This window comes from Rattus rattus, chromosome 1, assembly GCF_011064425.1.
Source record: "Rattus rattus isolate New Zealand chromosome 1, Rrattus_CSIRO_v1, whole genome shotgun sequence".
NCBI lineage: Eukaryota > Metazoa > Chordata > Mammalia > Rodentia > Muridae > Rattus > Rattus rattus.
Window position 1 is genome coordinate 32,068,853 of NC_046154.1, and position 27,360 is coordinate 32,096,212.

Below are 27,360 nucleotides of genomic sequence, written 5' to 3' on the forward strand. Positions count from 1 at the left end.
CTCAAGATCTCTGTACAGAGGCTGCAGTGACAGCTCAATGGGTAAAGTGCTTGCCCCCAAAGCATCAGATACCATAGTTCAAGTCTCCAGAATCCCATGTAAAAGCTGGACACAGCTTTTATATGAATCCCATATAAAACACTATTGCTCTTTTGGTAAGACATACAAGGTCTGACTGCCACATGTGCTATATGCATGTGTCTGTACACACATACACACACACACACACACACACACACACACACGCACACACACACACACACGCACCTCCCAAGCTCACAAAGACTCCTCTCCAAGTCTCAGAGCCTTTGACAATCTGCCCCTGTGCCAGAGACACTATCTGGTGGTCGGTTCAAATCTTAACTCACCCATCTTCCCGGAGGCCCTCTTTCACCCAGGGTTCCAGATCACCCTAGGACAACAAGCACCTCCTTGTCGCTGTTTGCCCAGCAACGCTCCTCTGCCAGAATGTGAGTCATAGCAACAGAAATGCACCAGTCTGGCAATCCACAGCATCCGTCCCAGCCCAGGGCTGGCATGCAGTAGGTTCTGTGCAATAAAGTCCAGGCGAGAAGCATGAGCAATGCAGCCGGAGCCAGAAGAGGCTGTAGAGCCTGGGAGACAGCAGACTGTGCACCGTGAAAGGGGAAGATGCCAGGAGCGAGGCAGGGGCCACGCGCCTACTGTGCTGTGTCCTGTTAAGTCAGGAAGCTTGCTTTCCCTCTCTCATGATGAGAAATCATTGCTGTAGAAAACTGACTATGGGTGAGGAGAGAGAGAAAGGGAGGTGAAAGGGAGGTGGCTGGACTGGAGACAGGAAGATAGGAATGAATCTACAGCAAGAAAGTTTCCACATCCCACCCGCTAGAACCATCGATACCAAACTGCTCTAATGCTGACTCCTATCTAAAAAGTTAAACTCTACGGTTAGGGAGACGGTTCAGCAGGTCGAAGCTCTAGCCATGGACGACCCAAGTTCGACCCTCAGAACCCACCTCAAAAGCTGGGTGACCAGCTGGTAATAGCACACTCCTTTAATGCTAGCACTCGGGAGGCAGAGGCAGGCAGATCTCGGTGGCAAGTGCAAAACTGGAGGTAGAAACAGAATTTCCCAGAAGCCTTCAGGCCAGCTGTCTGGAATGCAGATCACAGTAGCAGAAACGGAAGAGGCCCTCCTAGCTTAACAAGATGGAAGGCAGAGACCCAACCTTTATCCCGCACTGTGTAGTACACCTGCACTCTCTTACACATAAATAAATGAACAGGTTTTTTTTTTTCTTTTTTTCGGAGCTGGGGACTGAACCCAGGGCCTTGAGCTTGCTAGGCAAGCGCTCTACCACTGAGCTCAATCCCCAACCCCTTGAGATAGGTTCTTACTGTGAATTTACGCTTGGCCTAACTCACTGAGATCCACCTCCCTTTGCCTCACAAGCACTGGGATTAAATCTGCCTGCTGCCACACTGGGCACGAATAAATATTATTTAAACATAGGAATCTGGCCAATGAGAAGGCTCAGCTGGTAAAGATGAGCCAGGAAACCCGGCGATCTGAGTTTGATTCCTGGGACCACAGAAAGGTGAAAGCAGAGCTTTTTTTTTTTTTTTTTTTTTAACTTGAATATTTCTTTGGTTTTTTTTTTTTTTTTTTTCCGAGCTGAGGACCGAACCCAGGGCCTTGCGCTTGCTAGGCAAGGCGCTTTACCACTGAGCCAAATCCCCAACCCTTGAATATTTCTTATATACATTTCGAGTGTTATTCCCTTTCCCGGAAAAGCAGAGCTTTGACTCCATAAATTGTCCTCTGATCTCCACATGCACACCTTGGAAGGCGCGCACACACATGCACACGCACACACTAATAAATCAAATGAGGGCTAGACAGTAAAGAGCCCTGGTTGCTCTTCTACGGAACCTGAGTTCTAGCCCCAGCATCTACCTGGCAGCTCATATTGTCTGGAACTTCTGTCCGATGATGCCCTCTTCTGGCTGCCTCTGGTACTGCATGCATGTGGTGTCCAGACAGTGGTGCAGGCAAACACCTGTAAGCTTAAAATTAAAAAACTGCAGGGGCAGGCAGATCTCTGTGAGTTCGAGGCCAGTCTGGTCTACAAAGAGTATCCTGGGGCTGGAGAAATGGCTCAGCGGTTAAGAGCACCCGACTGCTCTTCCAGAGGTCATGAGTTCAATTCCCAGCAACCACATGGTGGCTCACAACCATCTGTAAAGAGATCCGATGCCCTCTTCTGGTGTATCTGAACACAGCTACAGTGTACTTATATATAATAAATGAATAAATCTTAAAAAAAAAAAAAAAAAAGAGTATCCTGGACAGCCAGGGATGCACAGAGAAACACTGTCTCGAAAAACAAGCAAAAACTGAAGATGTAAGTGAGAATAATAAAATAAAGACCCCCCCCCAAGGTTGTCCTTACCCCAATGTGGGCAGTGTCAGACATATTCCCTGTGTCCCCACCTATAGCTACTAGGGAACGAGATCCATGGGAAAGGACTGATTATCCCCTACTAGGGCTGCCAAACTGAACACATTAAAACAAACATCCTGGGCCAACATGATGGCACACAGATATAGTCCTGGTATTCAGAAGGCTGAGGAGAAACGTCAGCAGAATTTCAAATTCAAGGCCAATTTAAACTGGTCTAGCTAGCCTCGACTTGCTTTGCAAACCAAGCTAGCCTCAAAGAGATCTGCCTGCCTCTTTCTCCCACCAGAGTGCCAGGATAAAAGGTGTGGGTTACCGTGCATGCCTGCCTGGGCCCAGGCTGGCCTTCAACTTTATTATTATCATTATTTTTAAGGTTTATTTATTCGGGGCTGGAGAGATGGCTCAGCAGTTAAGAGCACTCACATATATAAAATAAATAAATCTTATTTTCTTTCTTTAATGTATATGAGTATACTGTTGCTGTCCTCAGACACACCAGAAGAGGGCACCAGATCCCGTTACAGATGGTTGTGAGCCACCATGTGGCTGACTGGGAGTTGAACTCAGGACCTCGAGAAGAGCAGTCAGTGCTCTTAACCTTTAATCCCAAGGCCAACCCAGTCTAGACTGTAAATTCGGGGTCAAAAAAGGGGTACACAGTGAAATTCTTGTCTCAAAAAACAATAAAATCGTTTGCTGGTTTCTTGACCTCAAACCAGACCTAGCACCCTCCATCTTATCCAGCAACCCTCCCCACCCCCCAGTGCTCTGTCTTCATCCTTCTCCGTTTACCTCACTAGCCCTTTCCCCTGGTTTTACCTTTTTTGTTTGAATAAGATTGGACTTCAGAAGTCCTTAGGGCCTAGGATATGGCTCAGTCCTTGAATGTGTACCATGCAGTATCAGGCCTCGCTGATACTTGCCCCTGCACCACACTGGCCTAACACACAGTAGCCTAAGCCCCTAGGGACTGTGAGGTGAGAGGACTGGGAGGGATGGAGTAGGCAGCTCTGAAGGCTGGGCCCTGGTGACAAGAACTGGCCATTAGGCTGGGTGTAAGTCCTGGGATTCAACACTTGAAACCATGTCCTGGCTCTGGACGCTACACTCTGGGTTCTGAAAACTAGGCCCATGGCAGAGGCCACAGGCTTCAGGTCATATGACCCTCGTTTTGCATCAATTGGTACCCAAGGTGGGGCCAAGATCAAGGAGCTGCCTAGTTCTCAGTTGTTTTATAATAGCTATTGGACAAGCCTAGAGGAAAACATTAGGGAGCTGCTGTGCGTGCGTGTGTGCGTGCGTGCGTGCGAGCGTGAGATCAGTGAAGAGGTGGAGAGGGCACAGAAGGTTGGACACATAGACTTCATCCTAGGTCCTGGAGATAAAAGCCTGGGTATGGTCCAGGCCTCTTAGGGGTCCCTCACAGTTAGGGAAAGATGGGGTGGGTGGGAAGAGTGGAGACCTTCCATGTTTCCTGTCTTTATCCACCCCCTTTGCCTACCACTTGGCTCAGCTCCCAGGCAGAAGTGGCTGGAGCAGTTTCTGTGGGTGAGGAGTATGCATGCCTCAGGCACGGGCTGCTCTCAGAACACAAGGATCCTACCAGAGCAGACGGCAAGACGCAGAGTGAGAAATGGGACAAACAGGGGTGTCACCAAAGACACGGACCAAAGAAGCAGGTCAGAGAGTAAATAAGAGTTGGAAAGCCCACAGAGAGAAATGGATATTGAGGCTGGGAGTGAGGGGTCAGTAAATACAGCTTGGCAACTCTTGACTTTGTGTTCTCTAAGATTTGCCTTGTCTGGGGCTGGAGAGATGGCTCAGCGGTTAAGAGCACTGACTGCTGTTCCAGAGGTTCAAATCCCAGCAACCACATGGTGGCCCACAAACATCTGTAATGAAATGAGATCTGATGCCCTCTTCTGGTGTGTCTGAAGACAACTACAGTGTACTCACATAAAATAAAGTCTTAAAAAAAAAAAAAAGATTTGCTTGTCTGAGTTTCTCTTTTAGCACCCGGGTTCTAGAGAGTTAGGACCTATTGACTTTGAAACAAGATATCTATATCTATATCTGTATCTATATCTATATCTACTTATGACTTGCATACACATGCACACAGCACACTTTTTTTTCAAGGGAGGGTTTCTCTGTGGCTGTCCTGGAACTCACACTGTAGACCAGACTGGCCTCGAACTCACAGAAATCTGCCTGTGTCTACCTCCCCAGTACTAGGATTAAAGGATTAAAGGTGTTCATCACCATTGCTTACCTGGAACAAGATATTTATTCTTAGACAGGTCAGGGAAGCAGGCTGGCCTTGAACTCGGTGATCTGTCTGCCTCTGCTTCTCCAATGCGGGGCTTAGAGGCCTGAAGCATCTATTTCATTCCATGTAGAAAATGTAGCAGTGTACCCTGTAAAGTACTAGGGCATTCTCTTTGAGAGAAGAAAGATGAGCCCTGGGGTGTGTGTACAGGGTACTTATAGTGACATACACGTATTTTGTTTGTTGGCTTGTTTTTTTTGTTTTTTTTTTTTAAGATTTATTTATTTATCATATACAAATACACTGTAGCTGTCTTCAGACACACCAGAAGAGGGCATCGGATCCCCTTACAGATGGTTGTGAGCCACCATGTGGTTGCTGGGATTTGAACTCAGGACCTCTGGAAGAGAGACAGTGCTCTTAACCACTGAGCCATTTCTCCAGCCCTATTTTCTTATTTTCAAACTAAATATCTGGCTAAAAACTTCAACAAGGGGGGTTGGGGATTTAGCTCAGTGGTAGAGCGCTTGCCTAGCAAGCGCAAGGCCCTGGGTTCGGTCCCCAGCTCCGAAAAAAAGAAAAGAAAAAAAAAACTTCAACAAGGGGCTGGAGAGATGGCTCAGAGGTTAAGAGTACTGACTGCTCTTCCAAAGGTCCTGAGTTCAATTCCCAGCAACCACATGGTGGCTCACAACCATCTGCAACACAATCTGATTTCCTCTTCTGGTGTGTCTGAAGAGAGTGACAGGGTACTCACTTATATAAAATAAATAAAATCTTAAAAAAAAAAAACTTCAGGGGTTGGGGATTTAGCTCAATGGTAGAGCGCTTGCCTAGGAAGAGCAAGGCCCTGGGTTCGGTCCCCAGCTCCGAAAAAAAAAAAAGAACCAAAAAAAAAAAAAAACTTCAACGATTGATAGAAGGCTGGAATGTTGCAGATCCAGGTCTAATTCAATTATCTTGGGCTCTCTGTAGTTCCTTAAGTAGCCATTCCTTGCCCACCTCTATGTCTGACCTAACTGATATCCTGTGACTAACAGATAAAACATTTAGAAATGTGTCAACCTCACAAAGCCCTTCTTCTTGCTGATTGAAAGGTTAATAGTGTCATCAGATGGAGACCTACAGCTGATATGTCCCTCTTTTTCTATAACTGCATGCTTAACATTTCCACCGATGTATTTGAATTTTCGTTTTGTTCGTTCGTTTGTTTGTTTTGAGACAGGGTTTCTCTGTGTAGCCCTGGCTGTCCCGGAACTCACTCTGTAGACCAGGCTGGACTTTGAACTCACAGACATCCACCTGTATCTGCATCCTTAGTGCTGGGATTAAAGGTGTGCGGTACCACCATTAATAAATTTGAAAAATCGGGGTTGGGGATTTAGCTCAGTGGTAGAGCGCTTGCCTAGGAAGCGCAAGGCCCTGGGTTCGGTCCCCAGCTCCGAAAAAAAGAACCAAAAATAAATAAATAAATAAATAAATAAATAAATTTGAAAAATCTATTGATTTACAACTTTCTTCTGTTACTATAAAAACTTCAAACTCTTAACACATTGGGGCATAGAATTTGGGCTGATCTAAAAATCCAGGTTTCCCCATCCAGAGTCATATTTGATTCCAGAATAAACGATACCTCACCCCTTTTGAAGAGAGAACGGTTTCTTTTGTGGACAGCTATGTAATGCCTCGTGACTCGAGGGCAGAGATACAGACAAGGAAAGCTGGACTCAACTTAACTTAACTTTATCCTCTCCCCATCTGGAAGCCCCACCGAGGCTCTGGAATAAACCAACTCCGAGTCTCCTGGAGCCTGGCCTTGGTAAACAATAGCCCTGGCTGGCAGATGTCTTCTAGTGCCTAGCAATTTCTGGTTTTGACCAGGCAACCCCTAAGCCTTTGGCAACTTCAGTCCTTATCCCCCATCCCCCAAGGCAGGAAGGAGAAACCTTACCCACATCAAGGAGACCAAAATGCAAATTACAACCACCTTCTGCTGAGAGAGCATCATGTGCATGGGTACATGCTGGCAAGATGTCCCCTGACCTGCTAGTCCATGACAGGATCTGAAGATCCTACCCCAAGAACCAGTAAGCCTTTCCTGTAAGGCGCCAACAGGTCAATATTGCAGACTTTGCAGACCATAGAGCCTTTGGTAAGTAAGCCCTTGACTCTTCACAAGCAAATATATGAATGGTGGCTATTTAATTTATTTATTTATAGATAGGGTCTCTCAAACATAGCTCTGGCTGTCCTGGAACTCACTCTGTAGACCTACCAAGCCTCCAAATGCAGAAATTTGCCTGCCTTTGCCTCTTGGTTGCCAGTCATGCAATAATTTCTTAAACAGCAAAAAAATTAACAAGGATAGTTTGAGTCTCCTTTTTCTTTTATCTTTTTTTTAAACTTATTTATTATGTATACATCATACAGCTTTCTGCCTGCGTGTATTCCTGCAGGCCAGAAGAGGACACCAGATCTGATTACAGATGGTTGTGAGCCACCATGTGGTTGCTGGGGTTTGAACTCATGACCTCTGGAAGAGCAGTCAGTGCTCGTAACTGCTGAGCCATCTCTCCAGCCTGAGCCTCCTTTTTCAAAGACTTACATGTGCATGTATTTGCGCGAGTGTAAGCTATCTATGAGCGGGTGCCAGCAGAGGCCAGAAGAGGGTATCCGGATTATATGCAGCTGTGAGCTACCCAGTGCAGCTGCTGGGAAGTCAACCCGCACACTCCAGAAGAACAGTCGTAAGCACTGTTAGTCACTGCACCGTTCTTTCCAGCCCTGAGACTTTTTTGTTTTTATCATTGCTTTTTTCGAGGCAGGGTTTTTCTGTGTAACCCTGGCTGTCTTGTGTTGCGGTAAATATTTAATTTTTTTTTTAATTTTCAGAGCTGGGGACCGAACCCAGGGCCTTGAGCTTTCTAGGCAAGCGCTCTACCACTGAGCTAAATCCCCAACCCGCTGCGGTAAATATTTAAAAGTCAGTCTATGCTCCTGGCTGATGCATGCGTGGTCCTGCACCTGTCCAAGAGCTCTGGATTCATGGATGAAAGACACGCGCGCGACGTTATTTTTAATATGCCTTACTAGCTCAATGGCTGGGCCATTCCTGAACCTCCACGTTGCTAACACTCCCCTCCGATATTCCTGAGTTAATATTTGATAAATCTATATTTCGTCTCTGCTACCCCAGACTCAATCAGGGGGAAGGGCTCTTAGGGCTGCTTTCTGTCTTACTGTCGGTGACAGGCTCTTAAGTCTGATCTTTCTGGCTTCTGTCATGGGTGCTTCTGCGCCTTCTCGCCCTCTGTGTTTCTTGCCTGGGAATCCTAAAAGTCCCGCTTCTGTCCCCATGCCCAGCCATTGGCTGTTCGCTCTTTATTGACCCATCACAAAACCAATTGTTGGCAGGGACCTGCAACGGATTTCCACATAAACACGAATCAAACCCCAACAGTCCTGGATCTCATTCGGTAGACCAGGCTGGCCTAGAAATCTGCCTGCCTCTGCCTCCCAAGTGCTGGGATTACAGGTGTGTGCCATCACACCTGGCCATGAACTAGTATTTTTTTTTTTTTTTTTGAGCTGGGGACCAAACCCAGGGCCTTGTGCTCCCTAGGCAAGCGCTCTACCGCTGAGCTATATCCCCAACCCCGAACTAGTATTTTTAAAAAACTTCTTTTTCAGGTTGGAGTGATGATGGCTCAGTGCTTAAGAGTGCTCTTGGGGTTGGGGATTTAGCTCAGTGGTAGAGCACTTGCCTAGCAAGCGCAAGGCCCTGGGTTCGCTCCCCAGCTCCGAAAGAAATAAAAAAGAAAAAAGAAAGAAAAAAAAAAGAAAAAGAGTGCTCGCTGTTCTTGCAGAGGACATGGTATGGATGCCCAGGACCCGCGTGGTGGCTCATGACTGCCTCTAACTCCAGCTTCAGGGGAAGCTGATTCCCTTTCCCGATCTCCTCAGTCACAAGTGGAGGATAGATATATATGCAAGCAAAACATGCGTACACATGAAATAAATAAATTTAAAGATTAAAAAACCCTATGTGTATATGAGAGAGTGAGAGCGAGAGCTAGAGAGAGAGAGAGAGAGAGAGAGAGAGAGAGAGAGAGAGACTGCCTGTGATTGAGTATGTGCTGTGTGTGGGGTCTAAGTATAAATTGCAGGATTCATTTTTCTCGGTGTCTGGACTGTCTTGAACAGACGGCTCCCACATAATGACCCAGAGACTTATTACTTATTAAGCTTAGGCCTTTACTGACTACCTCCCAGTTGGCCTCTAACATAACTAATTCCAGTCCATGTTTGTCAGTTTGTTACATGGCCCATAGCCTCAATCAGTCCGGGTACATCTGACTTCCTCTGTGTCCCAGCTGCAAACTCCTCAGTGTCTGATTATGCCCACAGTCTGTATCTCTATTTAGAAGTCCTGCCTTGCCTTTCCCTCTTAGTTATAGGCTGTCGGCTTTTTATTAAAGTCATAGGGCTACAGAGATGGCTCAGTGGTTAAGAGCATTGGCTGTTGTTCCAGAGGTCCTGAGTTCAATTCTCAGCAACCACATGGTTGGCTCACAACCATCTGTAATGGTGTTCAATGCCTTCTTCTGAAGTATCTGAAGAGAGCGACAGTGTATTCACGTATATAAAATAAAAAGTTCTTTAAAAACAAACTAACCGGGGTTGGGTATTTAGCTCAGTGGTAGAGCGCTTGCCTAGCAAGCGCAAGGCCCTGGGTTCGGTCCCCAGCTCCGGAAAAAAAGAAAACAAAAACAAAAACAAACAAACCAGAGAATGCCTTGGGTGAGAAAGGATGGAAACATACCTTTATACACTGTATAAAAATGTTACACCAGGGGTTGGTGATTTAGCTCAGTGGTAGAGTGCTTGCCTAGCAAGCACAAGGCACTGGGTTTGGTTACACCAACATTTCTCCTTCTACAGGGTAGGTCTTGGGGATTAACTCAGGTTGTCAGGTTTGGTATCAAGTGCCTTTATCTACTGAGCCACCTCAGGGTCTGCTTCAATCACAGTCCCCTTGATTTAAAGTCCCCTTGACTTATTGAGGCAGGGCCTCTCAACTGACCCCAGAGCTTAAAGATGAAGCTAGTTTGCCTCGCCAGCTTGTGCCAAGGATCTGTCCTGGAATCACATCACGTTTGGATGGCTAGAAGCTTTAACCACTGAGCCACCCTCCCACCCCTCAGCCTGCCATGATATATTCTTTTGAGTTTTCTTCAACTCCTTAAAAACGTTAAAAGTCATCTTAACTTATTGCCAAATGAAACAGGAGATGGGCTGGAGTTCTTCTTAGCTGGTATGAGATCATGTGACCACTGTTCTATATTATCAAGGCATACCATTTCCTGTATTTCACTTACATAGTAGCAGTTATACTAGTGATAGGATGCCATTGCTGCTGCTGCTACCACTACTACCACCACCACTACTACTACTATTACTACCACTACTACTATTACTACCACTACTACTACTACTACTACTACCACTACTACTACTACTATTACTACCACCACTACTACTACTACTACCACTACTACTACTACTATTACTACCACTACTACTACTACTATTACTACCACTACTACTACTACTATTACTACTACTACTACTACTACTATTACTACCACTACTACTACTATACTATTACTACCACTACTACCACCATTACTATTACTACCACCACCACTATTACTAATACTAATTACCACCACTACCAATACTACCACCACCATTACTACCAATACCACCACCACCACCACCACCAATTAATCACCACCACTACTATTACCACCAATTACCACCATATTACTCACCAATTACTACCACCACCACCACCATTACCACCACTACTACCATTACTATTAATACCAATCACCACCACTACTATTACCACCACTACTACTACCATTACTACCACTAGTACTATTACCATTACTACCATTACTACACCACCACTACCACCACCACCACTACTACTACCACTACTACCATTGCTACCACCACTACCACCATTACCAATCACTACCACCACTACCACCACTACCACTACCACCACTACCACTACCACTACTATTACTACTACTACTACTACTACTACTACTATTATTACTACTATTGGTTTTTTGAGACAATGTATCCCTGGTTGTGCTGAAACTTGCTCTGTAGACCAAGCTGGCCTGGAACTCACAGGAGTCTGCCTGCCTCTGGCTCCCTAGTGCTGAGATTAAAGATGTGTGCCACCACCACCAGACTGCGATAGGAGTCTTAATATTGTCTGCCAGGTTGGAAGTCAGCTCTTAAAGAGAAGGGACAGGATTTTTTTTTCTTTTTTTGGAGCTGGGGACTGAACCCAGGGCCTTGCGCTTGCTAGGCAAGTGCTCTACCACTGAGCCAAATCCCCAACCCTAGCACATTTTTCTTATTAAAACATCCTCTGTTATAGGAATCCTGAGAATGTTCACATGAGCAGTAAAATATATAAATAATAGGGTTTTTTTTTGTTTTTTTTCTTTCCTTTTTTTCAGAGCTGGGGACCGAACCCAGGGCCTTGCGCTTGCTAGGCAAGTGCTCTACCAACCCCAATAATAGTTTTTTTTTAATCCGCAGGGTTTTATTATCAAATTTACTGATACTTCTGAGAGGTAGAAATGTGCTTTATAGTCACACAATGACTTGGAAAGCCTTTCTTTAAAAAATTATTTTTTTTAAAGATTTATTCATTTATTATATGTAAGTACACTGTCGCTGTCTTCAGATACACCAGAAGAGGGCATCGGATCTCTTTACAGATGGTTGTGAGCCACTATGTGGTTGCTGGGAATTGAACTCAGGACCTCTGGAAGAGCAGTCGGTGCTCTTAACCACTGAGCCGTCTCTCCAGCCCCGCCCCTGGTCTTCTTATGTTAAATAAGCCAGAGTCATTTGGAAGAGGAAACCTGTGGTACATCTTACTGTTGGTGATTGATGTGAGAGGGTCCAGCTCACTGAGGACAATGCTACTCTCTGGGTAATAGCTCCTGGCCCAGAACTATTAAAATTGGGCCCTGTGAGCCACTGGGAGTTCTTCATAAGCAGCCGTCCTCCTGCGCTTCATGGCCCCCTGTGCTTCCGGTCCTACCTCCTGATCTCTGTCCTGCTTACAGCCCTATGTTGACTTCCCTCACTGACAGAGTGTGACTTGAGGTGAAAGAAACCATTTCCTCCTTAGGTTGTCTTGGTCATGGACTTTTATTTTATTTTATTTTTTTCGGAGCTGAGGACCGAACCTAGGCTCTACCACTGAGCTAAATCCCCAACCCCTGGACTTTTATTACAGCAATAGAAACCCTAAGATACGATAGAACTGGGTGCCACAGTGCAACCCTGTTGTCCTAACACGTAGGAGGTAGAGTCAGGTGAATTCTGAGATACGGGTCAGCCTAGACGACATAGTAAGACTCTTTTTTTCTTTTTTTTCTTTTTTTGAGACAGGGTCTCTTGTGGCCCCAGACTCTTCAAACTTATTTTGTAACAGGATGACCTTAGAAATGAGTTAAACAGCTCAAACAATGGACTGATGTAAAGGCTCCGAGAGCACACGGGATCAGTGGAGGAGAGCAGGGACCCGATGAGACTGGATGAGAAGAGAGGGCGAGGACCAGACCCATGGGATAGTTTCTGTGCCAGAGAAAAGGCATTTAACTTATCACTGTATTTGCAGTATTTTGCACTGAGAATGACTCTGTAGTAGATACCCAGAAAACCTGCAAACTTTAATTTAAATCGAAACCGAATGGCTCAAGAGGAATTATAGAGTATTCTGCTCGCAGGAAATGCTTCAGAAGTGGGGAAGTGTGAATTTAGTAGCAGAATACTGCTAAGACCAGAGAGTTTATGGGTTGAGTTTCCCTTGGCAACTTTTCTCTCTTGACAAGCAGATTACCGATGTGTGTATTTTGTCTACTTTGACCTGGTGTGTGGAGAAATTCATCAAGACTCATCTCTGTTGGGGTTAGTCTGGTGCTGCCATTGGTGTTGGTGTGCACGACAAAAGCTGGTGTACATGAGAATTGGCTCTTCTTGGGACAACCAGATCTTGGGGTACAGAATTTAGCTTTTAATACCAACTCAGACCAACCGAACATCTGTTCTCAAAGAGCTCACAGTCTGTTGATGACAAAACAGGTATTATAGGTGGAGTCCCTGAGCAGCACATCAAAGGGACAGTCTAAATGGCGGCAACTGCTTTCCCGTCTCAGCCATCTTGAGATACCACCACAGTTGTGGCATCAACTCTCCAGCCTCTGTAAGCAGTTCAGCGGTGATGGCACTTCAGTCAAAGCTGCCTGCAGCTGGGAAGGTCTTCTTATCCTAATCCATGGACCTGATACAGGGAAAAGGATGGGGATAAAAAACCACCAATCCCTGTGGTCCAGGACTTGAAATCCCACCAATCGTTACTCTGGAAATCTCTGCCCTGAAAAGTCCCGCCCCCAAATAAATCCTATATAAGCCCTGTCCTTCGTTCATTTGCTTGCTGGTCACTTCCAGGAGCAGAGACAGCCACTTCAGCATTTGTCTTTCTGTACCCTGAACCCTCCCAATAACTTTCTTTTATGAGATTTACTGCCTGGTGTGACTTTCTCATTGGAAGAAGCCAAGGAGAAAAGAAGCAATGAAGAGAAAAAGCGAAGAAGAATCAGGGCTGAGGCTCCCGAGCTGCACCACCTCTGCTGAGGAGGCTTCCTCTCAGAGCTGTGTGGTTCCTGGGTTTTCCGAATCCCAGGATACCCTTCCATCTGAACAGGAACATTTTCAGTAGGTACAACAGTATAGAGATAGGAGTAGCTAGTAAATGAACAACAGAAAAGGTGACATTTGAATGCATATAAGTGCAGGATTCACTAGGGCAAGCAACTGCAGAGAAAACCAGCCTGCTGTAAAACCTGGTGTGATTATGTGAGAAACAGCCTAGTGACTTACATCTGTAATCTCAGCGGTCATGAGTCTGAGACTGAAAGGCTGCCTTGGGTTTAGGGGCCAGCCTGTGCTACCTAGTGATTTCCAGGACAGTTTGGCATTCAAAGGGAGATTCTATTCTAAAAATTAAAGTTACGGGGAAAAAAAAAAAGAAGAAGACACAAATTCCAGGACATTTGTGGTTCAATGAGTACTGACATACTTCCTAGGCCCATGCTCTTAAAAAACCTCTCTGGACCAAGTTTGAGGCCAGCCTGGTCTAGTGTTTTAGGACCATCAGGGATACAGAGAGAAACCCTGTTAGAACCCTGTTCCCCACGCCCCACAAAAAACCAAAACTATAAACTTCTTTGGGCTTTTATTGTCATTAAATGGGATGGGAAGCGGCTGTAGGAGAGAGCGAGATCCACCAGGCTTCTGGGTCCCCTGAGGTCACACTATAAAAACAAGAACTCTTCTCCATTTTGCGTTGCATTTTCTGGATTCCGGGTGATCATTACGTGCCTTCCTTTATCCGGGCCTCTCAACAACTCTGTGAGGTACAAATTATGAACCTCACTCTATACACAAATGATCTGCTCAAGGTCAAGAAAGCGGGGAAAGGGTAGGGTACAGAATGAAAGCCAAGAGGCCTGGTTGGTAGCCACAAAACCAGAGACTTTCTGGGGACGGAAGCAAGCAGTCCAGTGGGTGGGGCTCAGGCCCTCCCTCAGTCCCCGCGAGAGGCCTCTCCAAAATGGTGGGGGCAGTGGCGTCAGCAATGCCCCGGCCCCTTCCGTCCACCTCCCTCCCTCTTCCTCAGGCCACCCAAGCTGGAGTGGGGGGAGGGGGATGGAGACACAACGCAGCTGCCCACGTGACCGCCGATCTTCGGGCGCGTGACGCAAAGCGGCGGGCCCAACGCTCGCTTTGCTTTGTGGGAAATAGAGTTTGAGAGGACGTCCGGTGAGCCAGGAGAGAGGAGCATAGGACTACATTTCCCAGGAGGTAGCAGACCGAGGCGGTAGCAGGCGTCGTCGGAGAGCGGGGACGCGGGGCGCGCTATCGGGCGGGGGCGAGGTTCGGGCCGGTTGTGCCGTTGCGAGACTGCAGCTGTAGTCGCTTCGGCCGGTCAAGGTGAGTGAACGCAGCTGATGGGAGTTAGGACACTTCAACTAATCTCTGTATTTTGGGGTTTTTCTCTTTTCTCGGCGCCGGCTGTTCCCCGGCGAGGGGAAGGCCTAGCGTGCGGCGGCTCCCCCACGCTCAGCCCGGGCCTGCTCTGAGCGGGCCTCCTCGATCGGCTCCTCCCCCTCCCCGCCCTTCAGCGCTTCCCTCCGCTCCGGCCTAGTTCTCCAGGCTCCGGCCGCCTTCTCTCTTGCACACTTCTGTGCACTGTGCGGAACCGACGGCTCCCACCAACTCTACATCCTCCCTCCCCTGGCTGGGCGAACCCCATTATTTGAAAAATTTTTTTTCCGGGAACTCTTGAACGCCCTTCCCCCACCTAGTCTCAATTGGCCTGGTTCTGTCTTTTAGAGCGCATGTGGATGATAACACACTAAATGTTAATATTTCCTTCCGTTTCTTTTTTTTTCTTGTTTGCTTTTTTGTTTTTTTGGTTTTTTTTTTTTGTTTTGTTGTTTTTCTCCTACCTTGTGGCCGAAAGAGACATAGTCCAAGTTTATTTCCTATCGGAAAAATAGTTCCCAGTTTCTTTCTTTGGTTGCAAGTGAGGCTGACTTGCATTCCTTTGGTGATTGGCGTGTGCCCTGCTTATGAGAAACAGTTGTGTTCCACACTTAAACAACTTTTCTCTATTCGCTTTTCTGAATCTTAACGGGTGGAGCGTGGCGGCAACATTGGTGGCCCAGAAGTTGGAAGCCATCGGTGAGAGTACTGTGTTAACGGGGAGGTTGCTAATTGGATATGGCAAGGACGCAATAGGACAGAGCTAATAAAGTCGGCTTTACCAGCTTTTGATTTTAAATTTCAGTTTTTACTTCCACGTACGTCCCCCTTAAAATGGCAGTGCACAGCTCTGGCTACCTTTAGTGGGTTATTGTAAATATTCAATGAAATTAACTGAAGATTAGCCCCTTGTTAGCGTGTATGGGAGTTTTGATTGTGGGTCCTGAGTCAAAAGGCTTGTATTATACTGTCATTTTTCAGATTTTTCCTAGTTTTGTTTGTGGAAATACTGTCCAGTAGTCAATCCTATTATTTAGATAGCTTAAATATATATTATTCTGTATAAATGTTAGACAGCTGTTACTTTGAAACTTGTGAAAAAAAACAGTTCTTTGTATTTTTTGGTTCTTTCTTTGCAAACATGTATCCTGAATTAATGTTAGTACTTAGTGAGCTAAAAAGTAGAGTATTTCGGCATGATTGCATTTTTTTCTTTTTGTTTTTCCCCTGAAACAAGGTCCAGGCTGGCCTCTAAACTCTGTATGTAGCTGATCCTGGCCTTGAACTCTTGAGCCTCCTGCCTCTACCTCAGTGCTGATTTTTTATGGGCTTTTGCCCCCTATTGGTTTTTTTATTTGTTTGCTTTTGTTTTGTGTGTGTTTTGTCTTTTTAAAGACAGGGGCCTACTGTTTATCTCTGGCTGGCTGGAGAGGATCCCAGCCTCCTGCCTCCCAAAGGTGAGCCCACCACTCTGCGGTGTGATTAAATTTTGTAAAAAGAACTGGTTGAAGGTTACTATATGGCTGAATGGCTGGGTGTGGTGGTTCTTGTCTTTAATCATACCAAGGCACGGGTAGACAGGTTTCTGAGTTCCAGGCCAGCCTGAACTACATAGTGAGAATCTGTCTTGGGGGTTGGGAGAGACTTACTAAAAATATCATTTCTTTGTTTTTCAATTCTTTTAGTACCCATGTAGGATCTCTAGTTTTAGAGATTGACTGATGTAGTCTCTAGGTAGGGCCTCTCTGTCTCCTGAGTGTTGGTGACTGATGAGATGAATAATCGCACTTAGTAAGATTGGTATTTTAGTCTGCAGACTAAGTACAGTTCTGTTTGAATGGGGTGCTGGTAATTGTTAATGCTCCAGTATATTTCTTTGCTATCAAGTATGGGCATTTTGGAATTTGGATTAGTTAGTGGAATCAGGGATCACATTCCTGGGGTGTAGTTCCGTGATTGAGTGCTTTCTTTGAGTACTCTTAAATATTGGTTTTCCTTCGAGCAGAAGAAAGGAAAACTTCGAAGAGCTGGGCTAGGTAGGACGAATCTTTAATCCCAGGACTTGAGAGGCAGAGACAGAGGTTCAAGGTCAGCCTGGTTTACTTAATTCTAGGGCAGCTGGGCCTGTGCAGAGATATTCTCTCCAAAAACCAAAACTAGATTATGAAAAGTGATCTGCTTTGTATTAGTTAGTTTTTGGAAGAAACCCATGGAGTGTGTCTAAGATTTGCACAAAAGAGGTACTAGGCTGTCTGAGGAGCTCAAACTAAAGTTTATTTTAGAGCCCCCTTCTCAAGACAGGATCTCTGAGTCTAGGCTGTCCTGGTGATGTCTCAAGGACACCAGCCACCATGCCTGGCTTTTATATAGTTTAGATTGGAAAGATTTTTAGAATGCTACCATGGCTCTTTAGAGAATTATGAGATCTAAATTGAAGGAAATGTAAATTAATGTTTTCGGTCAAATACTAGATTTTGGTGGATTGCTTCATAAATCTCTAGGGTCAGTGAACTAATTGACTCTGAGTGGGTGAATGATTCAGTAGTGCCTGGCAGCCTATCTTCCCAGCATGTGTTTAGGCTTTGTGAGTACCGTGCAAGAAGCCAAGGCAGTGTGGTCACCAGTTGCCTCCCTGGCAGCTGATGTGCACTAGGCTGGCCTCTGCCTCTTCTCCTGAGCGCTTGGACTAGAGTTCGCATGCCTGGCCTGAGTTGTTTGGGAGACAATTGAGGAACCAGCTTTGTGGGGTATTGCAGAGAGTATTCAGGAGGAAGGAGTAGTAGGTGCTCACACAGGAATGGATAGATTTCCTTCTTGCTCTCTTTCTTTTTTTTAAAGAAGGCCAAGTACGGAGGACAGGCATGACTTTTAAAGTAAGTTAAGAGATGCGGAGGTTGGTGAAGGGATTTCTCACTGGTACAGATGAAGAGGAAAGATTTGTGACTTAGGTTGTGGGTTAGATCATTATTGCAGGGCTCGGTGTAGTGCACTGTAGGGTAATGAAGAGGCTGGAGACAGCACTTGCCTGGTGTAGAATAATGGGTAGAGGTGTAGGATAGAATTATAGCATAGACTAAGGATTAGCTTTATGTTCTCTAGAGTCCAGATATTATTACTGTATGATTCAGAGTTCAAGAAGGCAAAGATCTCTGTATAATTTTTATGCAGTTTTAGAAGTGTCTCCATTATAGTTATGAATATCAAAAAGTTTAGGTTTGGGGTTGGGGATTTAGCTCAGTGGTAGAGCGCTTGCCTAGCAAGCGCAAGGCTCTGGGTTCAGTCCTCAGCTCTGAAAAAAGAAAAAAGAAAAAAAAAAAGTTTAGGTTTGTGAGAGGCTAAGGAGGTTCAGATAGAGTTCCAGGACAGCCATCGATACAGAGACCCTGTTTTGAACCCCCTGACCCCCCAAAAATTATGATGAAACTCCTAGTAAATTAAACACCAAAGAACACTTGCTTTAGACCCTGTAGTGTAGAATTATAACCTATAAAAATATAAAGGCCTAAAAGTTTGTCTTATTAGTCTTTAAAGAAACTTTTCTTTTTTTGAAGAAATAATTAAATGATGTGCCACAGAAATTAGATATGCTTAGTTTCCTTTTGTCCTGAAGATGTGAGGAAGCTAAAAGTTAGTTCACATAAGTTAATTTGCTGTTTTGTTTTCATTGTGTTTTTTTCCCCCTTTCTCTCTCTCTCTCCCTCTCTCTCTCCCTCTCTCTTTTTTTTTTTTTTTTTTTGAGACAGTTTCTGCGTAGACCTGGCTGGCCTCATACTCAAAGTTCCTCCTTCCTTTGCCTCCTGAGTGTTGAAGGCATGTGCCACCTCTACCTGTAGTCTTTTTTTTTTTTTTTTTTTTTTTTTTTTAAATTTTTATAAAGACTGACTGGTTGCTCAGGCTGTCCTTAAACTTGGCAACTGTCTGAGGATAGCTCAACTGGCTCGTTTTACTCGTTTTAGATTTTGTTTATAGATCTTATTTTAGTGGCAGAAGTGGAAAGTCTGGTGTGAGAACAGGTGGTTTTGAGGTTTGCATTAAAAAGTGTGCTTTATTGGAAGCATAGGATAGACATCTGCCTTAGGTGCCAGTGGAACCTGTTTTCCTTTTATGGTGGTAGTTGAACATTTAAGTCTCTTGGACTAAATCCAGTCTCTAGATTGGTTTTGTTTGGCTTACATGGAGTTAAAATTGAATTGTTAGCATTTGGAAAGGGATATATATATATAGATAGATAGATTCGGGCAGCTCTTGAAAAATTAGTTCTCTTGTGATTGAGACGTGTCTTTCCTGGTTGCCACAGACCTTCTCACCACAGCCTGTTGGGCATCCCTGACTGGAGCAGTGTCCTACTTGTCTGTTTATTACAAGCATTTTAATTTGCTGTCCCATTTTGCATTTGTGATGCAGGTCTCTGAATGTTCTGTGACTGGGCATGGTGGGGCTGGCTTTGGATCCTGGCAGAAGTACCAGCAGGATCAGGAGTTCAGCCTTATTTCCTTGGTGACTTTTATTTATTTGGGCTTTATTTACCTTAACTTTTGTTTTCTGAAATTTTTTCTTTTGTTGAAAAAAAAATTTTTTTCACAATGTATCTTGATAACAGCCCTTTGAGACAGGGTTTCTACAAAGCCCTGTCTCTCCCAGAGCTCACTTTGTAGAACTGGCTGGCCTGCTCATAGAGATCCACTTGCCTCCTAAGTGCTATCTTGCCTGATAACATTTTTTAGAAAGATTTTTTTTAAAGGGAGGGTCCCCTAAAACACAGAAATACTTTATTTTGGAACTGAAGCACAAGGAGTTTTAGAAGGCAGTGCCTTTTTTTTTTTTTTTTAAAGATTTATTTATTTTATGTATGTGAGTACACTGTCGATTTCTTCAGACACCAGAAGAGGGCATCAGATCCCATTACAGATGGTTGTGAGCCACCATGTGGTTGCTGAGATTTGAACTCAGGACCTCTGGAAGAGCAGTCAGTGCTCTTAACCGCTGAGCCATCTCTCCAGCCCCAGAAGGCAGTGCCTTTAAAATGATAGTCATCTGCCCTAGCTGACTTATTTTCAAAGTCTCTGTTTTTTGTTTTTGCTTTGCTTGTAGCATCTGAAATGTAACTGCAAGCTTGGTCTGTCTTAGAAGGCCAAACAAAGGGAGAGGCCACGTCCAAGAGTTTGGACTGGTTGTCTTGAGATTCTCCAGAGCTTGCCTTGTGTGGGAATAGCCTTTAGTTCTAATGGCTTCTGAAGCTGAGGGTCATGATCTCTTTCAAGGCCTTTTGTAGCCCTCCCTCCATAGCAAGTCTGAAGTAAGTCCTGGTAGCAAAGCATAGCAAGACAACCCCCCCCCCAAAAAAAAAAACCCACAAAACAAACAAAAAACATAATGGGCTCTGGGATGTAGAAAGCCTATTTAGCATTCAGAGGCTCTAGGTTCAATTTCTAGTACTGCGTAAAACAAAACAAAAACCCTTGAATTAGATTTTGTTTTGTTTTGAGAAAGAGTTTCTCTGTAGCCCACTGTCCTGGCTCTGTAGACTAGACCAGGCTGACTTCAAATTCAGAAATCCGCCACCCCTCTGGGCTCTGGGGTTAAAGATGTGAGTCCCTGCTACCCAGCTCACACTGCTCTTTATTAATATGAGAGAAATGACTGGGCAGGTAAGCCATAAGACTTGGCAACTGCCCAAAGGAAAGGGGTGGTGATAGGAAAGGAAAAACAGTATCATTTGTGAGTGACTACGTGGAGAAGGGGCAGGAAGCTCCTATGAAAGAAAGTGGACACATTCAGGAGTGGTGGTAACTTCTAAGTGACACTGAGAGTTTTTTGATAATTTTCATTTTTAAAATTAATACACATCTGTGAAAGCTATTGCTTTGCTTTTAGTAATTCTTTTTCTTTGAGGTTAATGATTAATAACTGACTTCCCTCTATTTTAGTAGAGAGTTGAGTTATGGAGAATTGATAGAGTGGCTCACTGAGATGAGGGTGCTCCTAAAGTTGTTCGGGAAATTTCATTGTGAGAAAGCCAGCATTACCTCAGGAGACTTTTGCTTTCATCCTTAGCACCAAAGATAGTAAAACTAGTATCTTGGAGCCTTAACCAATATTAGCAAAGAAAGAAATGTGCTTACCAGTGAATCTGATGATCAGAGTCTGATCCCCAAATCCCAGATGGTGAAAGGAGAGAACTGACTTCTGCAAGTTGGTGTGTGTGTGTGTGTGTGTGTTTGAAAAACAAAACTTTGAGAATGATGAGATTCTGCTGATCAGAGTGGTCCATGCCTTTGGTCCCATCACTCCACAGGTAGAGAAGTAAGTGGATTTTTAGAGTTTAATGCCATCTTAGGCTATAGGGTGAGTTCTAGGCTAGTCAAGGCTACACAGTGAAAGTCTGTATCTAAAAGAAGGGACCAGTGCGATGACTCAGGTTAAGAGAACTCAGGTTACATTCTCAGCACCCATGTTTGGTGGTTCACAACTGCACATAACTGCCTCTAAGGGTTTGGGCATCTTCTTACAGGGCAAGCACTTTACCATCTTTCCAGCTTTTTTGTTTTAGAGACAGGGTTTCTTTGTGTAGCCCTGACCGTTCTGGAACTCAGAGAAGAAGGCCTCTGCCTTCTGTGCTAGGATTAAACTGACCGAACTTTATTAGCTTCAGTAGACCTTTGAATACAAATTACTTGGAACTTCTGGAAGAAATATTTTTCATTTCTTTTCTGTTTTGAAAATAATATGTATACATTTGACAGTAATAGAAATAATGCATGTATATTGTAGAAAAAATATCAATATTTCATTGAAACTTTACTATAGCTTAAAATGAAACAGCCACACACTTTACTCATTTCACTTACTAGTCATTCTGTCTCTTTAATAGTAAATGGCAGTAAGGACTTTTACTACTTTGTTGGGGTTTTTTTGTTTTTTTTGTTTTGTTTTTTTGTTTTGTTTTTTTTTTCTTTTCCGGAGCTGGGGACCGAAGCCAGGGCCTTGCACTTGCTAGGCAAGTGCTCTACCACTGAGCTAAATCCCCAACTCCTACTACTTTGTTTGATAGAGAACAAAGTAGTGCTAGTGGACCACACTAAAACTTCTCAAATGCATTTGTCCTGTGCTGCATTTAGATTTAGTTATTACAGTGAATAATTTTCCAACCAGGGCTGAGCAGTGGAGGTACAGGCCCTTATCCCCAACACTAAGGAGGCAGAGACAGGTGAATCTCTGAGTTCAAGGCCAGTCTGGTCTACAGATCAGGTTCCAGAATAGCCAGAGCTACAAAGTGAGACTGTCTTGGGGGTGCAGCAGGGAGATTAGAAAAAAGATCTGGATTAAAAGTGTAACTATTTCAAAGATCAGATCAGAAGAGGATCTTCCCACTTAAATGACTTAATTGTTTTAAAAAATTCTTCTGGTCTAGAGAGATGGCTGGCTCGTTAGTTAAGAACACTGTCTGCTCTTCCAGGGAACCCAGGTTCAGTTCCTAATACCTACATACATAGTTGGTGGCTTGCTGCTGTCTTTGACTGGAGACACAACATAACTCTAAATACAAAATATATAATTTTAAAAAAGATAAAAGTCCCTCACATGAGTGCTCAGCTGTTGTGTTTTAGTTAATTATATATGTAGTCAAGTTGATAGCCAGGAACAGCCATCACACATGGGCTTTTGATTTTTCTGGGTAAGAATTGCGTATGTATGTTAATAGAGATTGACGTACACTTGCATCCTGCACAATAGGCAAATACACTTTTAATTTTGTTGTCTGATTTTTCTAGACAGCTTTCTCAATCTTTGTTTCTTTAGTTTTCGTTGTTGTTTTGTTTTGATAGTGTTATAGTCCAGGTTAGCTCAAACTAGGTAGCTGCAGATGATCTTGAACCACTTTTCTTGTTTCAGACTACATAGTGTGTGTGGGTCATAACTGGGGACCAAATTTGGGTTTTCAGGAAGAGCAGCAAGTGCTCTTAACTTCTGAGCCATCTCACCAGCCCAGACCTTGAACTTCTGATCTCTGCTGTCTCTGTTTCCATAGTGATGGATTTATCGGCATGCATGTAAGCATATCTACCTGGCTTAAACTGTTGGGGATTGAATATGCTGCTGCTTATGTCCTTGGCTACTAAACTGGATTCTCAGTCATCTTTCTCCCCACCTTTTTGTTTATTTTTTTCTGCAACAAGGTACTTTGTATAGCCATAGTTGTCCTGGAACTCACAGAGATCTAACTGCCATCTCTCTAGTCCCCCTCACTTTATTGAAACAGAAAATTTTTATTACATGTGCTTGTATCTATGAAAGGGGGACTAGAGATTGTTGAGGTCAGAAAACAACTTTCAGGAGTCTTTTGTGGATCTTGGGAGTTCAGGCCAGTCTTGACATCCAGTGCCCTTACATCTTGTGAAGGTATACTCCTCTCCCCAGTTTTTTTGAGACAGAATTTTGCTCACTCTAAATTGACGGTTTTCTTATCTTAGCCTCATAAATGTTGATTCTAGGCAGGTACCACCCCTCCCAGTTTAAGAATAGAATTCCATTTTAACATCAGCTCAGAGTTAGCATTACCAGCAGATAGATATCCCTCTATTAGTGCTGTAATACTTCTTTCTCCTCATCCTTCTCCTTTTTTTTTTTTTTTTTTTAGATAGTCTTTTAACGCTGGGGAAATCCACATGCATGCATGCTGGTGCACACATTCACACACCCAGCTCTTATTTGCATGCTGGTGATTCAAACTCAGGTTCCCACGATTGAATAGCAAACAGTTGGGATAGGTTGTTTTTTGGTGTTTGTTTGTTTGTTTGTCTTTTTGTTTTGTTTTAATACAGTTTCAATTTATTGCTTTGACTGTCCTGGTACTCACTGTATAGACCGGGCTAACCTTAAATTTGGAGCTCTATTTGTCTTCTCCTCCCAGGTACTAGGAGTAAAGACATATGTTAACCACGACTGACTACAGCAAGCACTCTTAATAAATGAATCATCTCTCCAGCTGTGGGTTTTAAGCAATAATAGATTCAAGGTGTAGTAGACATTTTATCATTTCTTGTCATTGCAGAGTTATACCCTGACTGTAAATTGGAGAAGCCAGTAGTGCTGCTGGTGTTTTTTGGAGACAGTTGAAGTTGAATCATTAATTCTAAGGTAAATGCTTGTGGTAAAAGAATCTTAATAAGCACACTCATTTTAAGGAACATTTATGTTCCAGTCCAGCCAGGGCTTTATAGTGAGTCCCTGTCTCAAAACACACCCCTACCTCCACCCACCTGTTATATTGAATTTTTATCCAGTAGCATTCTAAATCCATAAGATTTCTAAATCTCAATTCTATGTTGTAATGTGTATGTGTGTGTACACATGTGTCTGCACATGCCTGTGTTCATGCAGAGGCCAGGAGAAGGCATTGGGTGTGTCTCTTTTTTACTCGGGTCTATTCCTGTGAAGCAGAGTCTCTGAACCTGGAGCTCTTGTTGTTTCACTAGGCCTCAAAGGTTCTTTTGTCACCTCCTCACACTGGTATTCCAGGTGTTGTTGGGATGCTCAGCTTAATACTGGTGCTGGGAGCTGACTCATCTCTCTAGCCCCTGGGTTCTATAGTTGTTTGTTTTGAGACAGTGTTAAACTATGTAGCCCTGGTTTGTTTAGAACTTCTTTGTAGACCAGTCTCTCCTCAAACTCAGAGAGATATCGTCTGTCTTTGCTTCCTGGGTGCTGGAATTAAAGGCATAAACCACCATGCCCAGCCCTGTAATTTAAGAAGTCTTGGGTTAGGTTTATAATGATAATCTGAGTTCTTGGGAAATGAAAGTAAGAGTTACATAGTGAGTTTTAGGATAGCTTGAGTTGGAGACCCAATCTCTTCCTACCAAAATAAGAAAAAGAAAAATCAAAGTCAGGACATGGCTTATATGATCCTGTAAATCTAGTACTCAGAAAGCTGAGACAGAATGATTAGATTCTGGGGTCAGTTTGGGTTACAGACTATGTATACTCCCCCATCCTCCAAAAAAATGCAGAAAGGAAAACTTTGTTTTGTCAACTAGAACTATGAAACTAAATCTATAAGCACAGATTTGTTTTTGTTTTCCCTCCTGATTTCTTTGAGATGGATCTTTTGTAGTCCAAGCTGGACTTGAACTCTCCTATCTTCTTGTTTTAATCTGTTTTGAGTATGGAATTTTATAGCCATGTCTTGCCAGTCCGTGGTTATTCTGGGTATTTTTGTTTGTTTTTTTCTCTTTTTTTGTTTGTTTTGATTTAAGAGCACCTTTCTGTGTTAGTTTCTTGAACAGAGAAAGCACAAGAAAGTTGGGTAGCAAGTACAACTCCAAGAGATTATACTATTGCTCTGGGGTTGGGGAGATGGCTCAGTGGTGAAGAGCACTTACCAGAGTTTGGTTTCCAGTATCCATATGGTGACTCCAATTTGAGATGCATGTGGTGCATATACATACATGCAGACCAAAAAAAAAAAATCCCACAAAGTAATAAAAATACTTTTACAAATTCAAACTGCGGGGTTGGGGATTTAGCTCAGCGGTAGAGCGCTTGCCTAGCGAGCGCAAGGCCCTGGGTTTGGTCCCCAGCTCCGAAAAACAAAACAAAACAAAACAAACAAACAAAAAAACAAATTCAAACTGCTGGAATCAAGCCTATATCTTAGTGTTAGAGCGTGTATATAGCATGTACAAATCCTTCCCCCCTCTGTGTTACAACAAAAACAAGACCTGCTTGGGAAGGAAGGGATTGGTGACGAGTACAGAGGTACAGAGATTGGATAAGGACAAAATATAACTGGACCAGACAATAGTATGGTTGAGATGTTACAAACATATGATAAATTAGTGTTACAAAATACATTCATACCAGATATTATCATACATGCCTGCTAATCTAAGCATTTGGGAGGTGGGAGTAGGCAGGATCAAGGTCTTCAAGGCTAGCTTCAGCTAGATAGAGTAGACCCCGTGTCAGAGAACCAAAATAAAAATAAATATACTTACGTGTTTTTCTTTTTTTTTGTTTTGTTTTTCTTACGTGTTTTTCTTGTTCTAAATCTCCGTGATAAACTTGTAGGAAGAGGACTTGATGTTTAAAAAAGTGTAGTCAGGTATGATGGTGCATGCCTCTAATCCCAGTACCCTGAAAACCCTAAAAACAAAACATAAATGTATAAAATGTGAAGCTGCTGGGCACACCTTTAATCTCAGCACATGGGAGGCAGAAGCAGCAAGATCTCTGAGTTCAGGGCCAACAGGTCTACAGAGTTCCAGGACTGCCACAGCCAGCGCTACACAGAAAAACCCTGTCTGGAGGGAAAAATATAAAATTTTCAAATGCAACTTGAAAGAGTTTAATTTGGGGTTCACAGGTTCCAAAGGATTAGAGTATATTCCATGACTATCATGGTGGGGAACATTGTAGCAAGCAAGCAAGCAAGCTATCAGGCAAGCAAGCTATCAGGCATGGCACTGGAATAGGAGCTGAGAGCTGATATCCAGATCCACAAGCAATAAGCAGAGACACACAAACACTGGGTATGACTCAGGCTTTTAAAACCTTAAACTCCACTCCAATGGACACACTTCCTTCAACAAGACCATACATTCCTGATCTTTCCCAAATAGTTTAACCAGCTCGGGACACCAAATGTTCAAAGTTGTGCCTATGGTGCTCATTCTCATTCAAGTTGCCATATTATCACTCCTAATACAGTTGTGAATAGGCTTTGTATAAAAATCCACAGAAATGAATGGCTATGTATATCAGTGTTCAGGGGCATGATTATATACTGTAGAGACCATGACCTAACTGGCCTTTGGAATATTTCACTTCAGCCTCCCCAATAGCTGGATTTCTGGGTTTGCCCCACTGCGCCTGAACCTAGTAGTTTTATTTAAGAAAAGCTGGAGAAATGGCTCAGTGGTTAAGAGCACTTGCACCAAACCAGATTTGGTTCCCAACACCCATATTGAACAAATCATAAGTACTTGTAATTCCACTTGTAGGGGATCTGAGATACCTTGCTCTGGCCTCTGTAGGCAACCGTGCAATAGGTGCATGTGTATACATACACGGTGAAGTTTTTTTAAATGGCTAATATAACAATTGGCTGCCAAGTTAGTTTAATAATGAAAATTGGAAGGACACCATAGGCCATTAGTTAAGTCAGAAAAGCTAAGTTTTTTTGAGTGAGTAAATATTCCCATGGTAATGCATACTCATTTAAAATGCATACTGAAATTGCCATCACTCTCGCTGAGGGACATAGAGAGGAGCCTCTGGGGCGAGTCAAAGATTGTCTAAACTACCACCTCTGTAGTTCATTCTCTTTCCCTACTGATGAAAAATTAATTGCATAGATGATCATATCATAGTAGACCCTTTATATTGAGTAAATTCTCTAGAGAAGATCTAGAGAAGATACACAAGCTGCTTACACTGGGGATATTATTGTAAGGAAAGTTTTAAATGAATGACCCCTTAGCTTGCTGTTGATTTCTG

General features: G+C 43.7%; 1 protein-coding gene across 1 annotated transcript in view; it reads left to right on the forward strand.

Annotated features, from left to right (window-relative positions):
• The first annotated feature begins 14,712 nt into the window (after window positions 1-14,712).
• The window catches only part of Thrap3 (thyroid hormone receptor associated protein 3), a 40,629-nt gene continuing 27,981 nt past the window's right edge, over window positions 14,713-27,360 (forward strand). The window contains 2 exon segments of the mRNA XM_032898051.1: window positions 14,713-14,808; window positions 23,915-24,000. The gene's annotated coding sequence lies outside the window, so the exon portion shown is untranslated.